Source organism: Camellia sinensis, unplaced genomic scaffold (assembly GCF_055761805.1).
Source record: "Camellia sinensis isolate YWXY unplaced genomic scaffold, ASM5576180v1 Unanchor4, whole genome shotgun sequence".
Taxonomy (NCBI): domain Eukaryota; kingdom Viridiplantae; phylum Streptophyta; class Magnoliopsida; order Ericales; family Theaceae; genus Camellia; species Camellia sinensis.
The window spans coordinates 20,045,001-20,052,500 of NW_028129277.1; positions in this window are offsets into that span (position 1 = coordinate 20,045,001).

Sequence of the window (7,500 nt, forward strand, 5' to 3'; positions counted from 1 at the left end):
GGCTGCCTTGGCCGTGGCATGGCATGCTGCTGGCCTTGGCCTTGGCATGGCATGCTGCTGGCTTTGGCTGGGCTGCCTTGGCCGTGGCATGGCATGCTGCTGGCCTTGGCCTTGGCATGGCATGCTGCTGGCTTTGGCTTGCCTGCCTTGGCCGTGGCATGGCATGCTGCTGGCCTAGGCCTTGGCATGGCATGCTGCTGGCTTTGGCTGGGCTGCCTTGGCCGTGGCATGGCATGCTGCTGGCCTTGGCCTTGGCATGGCATGCTGCTGGCTTTGGCTGGCCTGCCTTGGCCGTGGCATGGCATGCTGCTGGCCTAGGCCTTGGCATGGCATGCTGCTGGCTTTGGTTGGGCTGCCTTGGCCGTGGCATGGCATGCTGCTGGCCTTGGCCTTGGCATGGCATGCTGCTGGCTTTGGCTGGCCTGCCTTGGCCGTGGCATGGCATGCTGCTGGCCTAGGCCTTGGCATGGCATGCTGCTGGCTTTGGCTGGGCTGCCTTGGCCGTGGCATGGCATGCTGGTGGCCTAGGCCTTGGCATGGCTTGCTGCTGGCTTTGGCTGGCCTGCCTTGGCCGTGGCATGGCATGCTGCTGGCCTAGGCCTTGGCATGGCATGCTGCTGGCTTTGGCTGGGCTGCCTTGGCCGTGGCATGGCATGCTGCTGGCCTTGGCCTTGGCATGGCATGCTGCTGGCTTTGGCTGGCCTGCCTTGGCCGTGGCATGGCATGCTGCTGGCCTTGGCATGGCATGCTGCTGGCTTTGGCTGGGCTGCCTTCGCCGTGGCATGCCATGCTGCTGGCCTTGGCCTTGGGGCTGGGCTGCCTTGGCTGCGGTTCTTATCACTAGACGTGCGTTGCGTGCGAAGGCGTGCAAAGGCGTGCGCGACCATGCGCGCAACACGCGCACCGTGGTCAAAAGACCACGCGCGCGGTATTCGCACAGGCCACGCTGCCCACGCCGCGGGCATGCCAGGCCGCCCAGGCCGTGCGCATGCCATGCCGTGCTGCCCAGGCCGGCTGCATGCCAGGCCGCCCAGGCCGTGCGCATGCCATGCCGTGCTGCCCACGCCGCGGGCATGCCAGGCCGGCTGCATGCCAGGCCGACCAGGCCGTGCGCATGCCATGCCGTGCTGCCCACGCCGCGGGCATGCCAGGCCGGCTGCATGCCAGGCCGCCCAGGCCGTGCGCATGCCATGCCGTGCTGCCCATGCCGCGCGCATGCCAGGCCGCCCACGCCCGCGCGCATGCCACGCCATGCTGCCCAAGGCCGCGCCCAGGCCGCCCAAGGCCGCGCCCAGGCCGCCCAAGGCCGCGCCCAGGCCGCGCAAGGCCGCGCCCAGGCCGCGCAAGGCCGCGCCCAGGCCGCCCAAGGCCGCGCCCAGGCCGCGCAAGGCCGCCCAAGGCCGCGGTCCAGGCCGCCCAAGGCCGCGGCCGAGCCGCCCCAGGCCGCAGCCCAGGCCGCGGTCGAGCCGCAGTGCATGTAACCCAAGGCCGCAGCCCAGGCCGCGCCCAACATGGGGCGTACCTGCCACTGCCTTGCCCTGGGCAAGGGAGGTGCCCCCCCCTTATAATAGCCTGTTAAGCCCTTTTCAATCTGGCAGGAGGAAACATCAAGCATGTTCGAGGAGTCATAATGGGGTTTTTTTAAAAAGTAATCGTTTTTTGCCAAAACTTTCAACATGAAAGTTGTAGGAAATAATTTAATACACCATAAAAAAAATTAAAAAAAATATTTTTTTACAGAAAATATTTTATTTTAATTTATTTCGATATTAATACTTAAAAAATAATAAAAATTAATAAAAATAGTCAAAAAATTATGGAAAAATTCCCATAATTAAAGGATGATTCACTAGTAATTATAGAAATTATTAAATTATTTTTTTCATTTTTTTTATTTTATTTTGATTTTTTTATGCCAAATAAGGGCTTTAAAAATTCGAAAAGCTCTAGAAAAATTGCAAAAAAATAGGGAATGACATTTAAAATTGATTGTAGTGCATTTTTAATTGTGTTGCACGGTTTGGGTAAGATTATAAAAGAATCATGTTCAAAAAGATCGATCGAGGCGGTGGCACGCCATGGCCTTGGCCTTGGCCTTGGCCTTTGCCCGCGGCCATGGCCTTTGCCTTGGCCTTGGCCATGCCTTGCACAGGGACTTGGCCTTGCCCACTGCCTTGGCCTTGGCTTTGGCCTTGGCCTTGGCATGGCATGGCATGCTCGCCGAGGCCGTGGCATGCCTTGCTGCTAGCCAAGGCCGTGGCGTGGCATGCTCGCCCAGCCCGTGGCATGCCCAGCCCGTGGCACGCCATGTTGGCCCAAGGCATTGGCATGGCATGCCGGCCAAGGCATGCTGGCCAACGCTGCGGCACGGCGTGCTGGACAAGGCGGTGCCATGGCATGGCATGCTGACCAAGACAGTGCCATGGCATGCTGGCCGAGGCCGTGGCATGGCATGCTGGCCGAGGCCGTGGCTTGCCATGCCGCCACGGCCGTGGCATGCTGGGCAACGGACCGGCATGGCATGCTGGCCGTGGCGGTGGCACGACATGCTGGCCAAGGCAGTGGCATGGCATGTAGGCCAAGGCTAAGGCATGGCACGCTGGCCAAGGCAGTCGCAAGGCATGCAGGCCGAGGCCGCGGCACGGCCCGCTGGGCAACGCGGTGGCATGGCATGCTGGGCAACGCCGTGGCAAGGCATGCGGGCCGAGGCCTTGGCATGGCATGCTGGCCGAGGCCGTGGCATGGCATGCGGGCCGAGGCCGTGGCATGGCATGGCATGGCATGCGGGCCGAGGCCGTGGCATGGCATGCGGGCCGAGGCCGTGGCGTGGCATGGCATGGCATGTTGGGCAACGCCGTGGCAAGACATGCGGGCCGAGGCCGTGGCATGGCATGTTGGGCAACGCCCTGGCAAGCCATGCGGGCCGAGGCCGTGGCGTGGCATGTTGGCCAAGGCTAAGGCATGGCACGCCGGGCAACGCGGTGCATTGGCATGCTGGGCAGCGCGGTGGCAAGGCATGGGGGCCGAGGCCGTGGCATGGCATGTTGGGCAACGCCGTGGCAAGACATGCGGGCCGAGGCCGTGGCATGGCATGCGGGCCGAGGCCGTCCGTGGCATGGCATGCGGGCCGAGGCCGTGGCACGACATGTTGGCCAAGGCTAAGGCATGGCACGCCGGGCAACGCGGTGGCATGGCATGCTGGGCAACGCGGTGGCAAGGCATGCGGGCCGAGGCCGTGGCATGGCATGTTGGGCAACGCCGTAGAAGGGCATGCGGGCCGAGGCCGTGGCATGGCATGCGGGCCGAGGCCGTGGCATGGCATGTTGGGCGACGCCGTAGCAAGGCATGCGGGCCGAGGCCGTGGCATGTCATGCGGGCCGAGGCCGTGGCATGGCATGCGGGCCGAGGCCGTGGCATGGCATGTTGGCCGAGGCCGTGGCAAGGCATGCGGGCCGAGGCCGTGGCATGGCATGTTTGGCAACGCCGTGGCAAGACATGCGGGCCGTGGCATGGCATGGCATGCGGGCCGAGGCCGTGGCACGACATGTTGGCCAAGGCTAAGGCATGGCACGCCGGGCAACGCGGTGGCATGGCATGTTGGGCGACGCCGTAGCAACGCATGCGGGCCGAGGCCGTGGCATGTCATGCGGGCCGAGGCCATGGCATGGCATGCGGGCCGAGGCCGTGGCATGGCATGTTGGGCGACGCCGTAGCAAGGCATGCGGTCCGAGGCCGTGGCATGTCATGCGGGCCGAGGCCATGGCATGGCATGCGGGCCGAGGCCGTGGCATGGCATGTTGGGCGACGCCGTAGCAAGGCATGCGGGCCGAGGCCGTGGCATGTCATGCGAGCCGAGGCCGTGGCATGGCATGCGGGCCGAGGCCGTGGCATGGCAAGTTGGGCGACGTCGTGGCAAGGCATGCGGGCCGAGGCCGTGGCATGTCACGCGGGCCGAGGCCGTGGCATGGCATGCGGGCAGAGGCCGTGGCATGGCATGTTGGGCGACGCCGTCGCAAGGCATGCGGGCCGAGGCCGTGGCATGGCATGCGGGCCGAGGCCGTGGCATGGCATGTTGGGCGACGCCGTAGCAAGGCATGCGGGCCGAGGCCGTGGCATGTCATGGCATGTTGGGCGACGCCGTAGCAAGGCATGCGGGCCGAGGCCGTGGCATGGCATGTTTGGCAACGCCGTGGCAAGACATGAGGGCCGTGGCATGGCATGGCATGCGGGCCGAGGCCGTGGCATGACATGTTGGCCAAGGCTAAGGCATGGCACGCCGGGCAACGCGGTGGCATGGCATGCGGGCCGGGGCCGTGGCATGGCATGTTGGCCAACGTCGTAGCAAGGCATGCGGGCCGAGGCCGAGGCCGTGGCACGGCATGCGGGCCGAGGCTGTGGCATGGCATGTTGGGCGACGCCGTAGCAAGGCATGCGGTCCGAGGCCGTGGCATGTCATGCGGGCCGAGGCCGTGGCATGGCATGCGGGCCGAGGCCGTGGCATGGCATGTTGGGCGACGCCGTAGCAAGGCATGCGGGCCGAGGCCGTGCCGTGGCATGCGGGCCGAGGCCGTGGCATGGCATGCGGGCCGAGGCCGTGGCATGGCATGTTGGGCGACGCCGTAGCAAGGCATGCGGTCCGAGGCCGTGGCATGTCATGCGGGCCGAGGCCGTGGCATGGCATGCGGGCCGAGGCCGTGGCATGGCATGCGGGCCGAGGCCGTGGCATGGCATGTTGGGCGACGCCGTAGCATGGCATGCGGGCCGAGGCCGTGGCATGTCATGCGCGCCGAGGCCGTGGCATGGCATGCGGCCCGAGGCCGTGGCATGGCAAGTTGGGCGACGTCGTGGCAAGGCATGCGGGCCGAGGCCGTGGCAAGGCATGTTGGGCGACGCCGTAGCAAGGCATGCGGGCCGAGGCCGTGGCATGTCATGCGGGCCGAGGCCGTGGCATGGCATGCGGGCCGAGGCCGTGGCATGGCATGTTGGGCGACGCCGTAGCAAGGCATGCGGTCCGAGGCCGTGGCATGTCATTCGGCCGAGGCCGTGGCATGGCATGCGGGCCGAGGCCGTGGCATGGCATGTTGGGCGACGCCGTAGCAAGGCATGCGGCCCGAGGCCGTGCCGTGGCGTGCGGGCCGAGGCCGTGGCATGGCATGTTGGGCGACGCCGTAGCAAGGCATGCGGTCCGAGGCCGTGGCATGTCATGCGGGCCGAGGCCGTGGCATGGCATGCGGGCCGAGGCCGTGGCATGGCATGCGGGCCGAGGCCGTGGCAAGGCATGTTGGGCGACGCCGTAGCAAGGCATGCGGGCCGAGGCCGTGGCATGTCATGCGGGCCGAGGCCGTGGCATGGCATGCGGGCCGAGGCCGTGGCATGGCTTGTTGGGCGACGCCGTAGCAAGGCATGCGGTCCGAGGCCGTGGCATGTCATTCGGCCGAGGCCGTGGCATGGCATGCGGGCCGAGGCCGTGGCATGGCATGTTGGGCGACGCTGTAGCAAGGCATGCGGCCCGAGGCCGTGCCGTGGCGTGCGGGCCGAGGCCGTGGCATGGCATGTTGGGCGACGCCGTAGCAAGGCATGCGGTCCGAGGCCGTGGCATGTCATGCGGGCCGAGGCCGTGGCATGGCATGCGGGCCGAGGCCGTGGCATGGCATGCGGGCCGAGGCCGTGGCATGGCATGTTGGGCGACGCCGTAGCAAGGCATGCGGGCCGAGGCCGTGCCGTGGCATGCGGGCCGAGGCCGTGGCATGGCATGTTGGGCGACGCCGTAGCAAGGCATGCGGTCCGAGGCCGTGGCATGTCATGCGGGCCGAGGCCGTGGCGTGGCATGCGGGCCGAGGCCGTGGCATGGCATGTTGGGCGACGCCGTAGCAAGGCATGCGGGCCGAGGCCGTGGCATGTCATGCGGGCCGAGGCCGTGGCATGGCATGCGGGCCGAGGCCGTGGCATGGCAAGTTGGGCGGCGTCGTGGCAAGGCATGCTGGCCGAGGCCGTGGCATGTCATGCGGGCCGAGGCCGTGGCATGGCATGCGGGCCGAGGCCGTGGCAAGGCATGTTGGGCGACGCCGTAGCAAGGCATGCGGGCCGAGGCCGTGGCATGTCATGCGGGCCGAGGCCGTGGCACGTCATGCGGGCCGAGGCCGTGGCATGGCATGTTTGGCCACGCCGTGGCAAGACATGCGGGCCGTGGCATGGCATGGCATGCGGGCCGAGGCCGTGGCTCGACATGTTGGCCAAGGCTAAGGCATGGCACGCCGGGCAACGCGGTGGCATGGCATGCTGGGCAACGCGGTGGCAAGGCATGCGGGCCGAGGCCGTGGCATGGCATGTTGGGCAACGCCGCAGCAAGGCATGCGGGCCGAGGCCGTGGCATGGCATGCGGGCCGAGGCCGTGGCATGGCATGCGGGCCGAGGCCGTGGCATGGCATGTTGGGCGACGCCGTAGCAAGGCATGCGGTCCGAGGCCGTGGCATGTCATGCGGGCCGAGGCCGTGGCATGGCATGCGGGCCGAGGCCGTGGCATGGCATGTTGGGCGACGCCGTAGCAAGGCATGCGGGCCGAGGCCGTGCCGTGGCATGCGGGCCGAGGCCGTGGCATGGCATGTTGGGCGACGCCGTAGCAAGGCATGCGGTCCGAGGCCGTGGCATGTCATGCGGGCCGAGGCCGTGGCATGGCATGCGGGCCGAGGCCGTGGCATGGCATGTTGGGCGACGCCGTAGCAAGGCATGCGGGCCGAGGCCGTGCCGTGGCATGCGGGCCGAGGCCGTGGCATGGCATGTTGGGCGACGCCGTAGCAAGGCATGCGGTCCGAGGCCGTGGCATGTCATGCGGGCCGAGGCCGTGGCATGGCATGCGGGCCGAGGCCGTGGCATGGCATGTTGGGCGACGCCGTAGCAAGGCATGCGGGCCGAGGCCGTGGCATGTCATGCGGGCCGAGGCCGTGGCATGGCATGCGGGCCGAGACCGTGGCATGGCAAGTTGGGCGGCGTCGTGGCAAGGCATGCGGGCCGAGGCCGTGGCATGTCATGCGGGCCGAGGCCGTGGCATGGCATGCGGGCCGAGGCCGTGGCACGTCATGCGGGCCGAGGCCGTGGCATGGCATGTTTGGCAACGCCGTGGCAAGACATGCGGGCTGTGGCATGGCATGGCATGCGGGCCGAGGCCGTGGCTCGACATGTTGGCCAAGGCTAAGGCATGGCACGCCGGGCAACGCGGTGGCATGGCATGCTGGGCAACGCGGTGGCAAGGCATGCGGGCCGAGGCCGTGGCATGGCATGTTGGGCAACGCCGCAGCAAGGCATGCGGGCCGAGGCCGTGGCATGGCATGCGGGCCGAGGCCGTGGCATGGCATGCGGGCCGTGGCCGTGGCATGGCATGTTGGGCGACGCCGTCGCAAGGCATGCGGGCCGAGGCCGTGGCATGGCATGTTTGGCAACGCCGTGGCAAGACATGCGGGCCGTGGCATGGCATGGCATGCGGGCCGAGGCCGTGGCACGGCA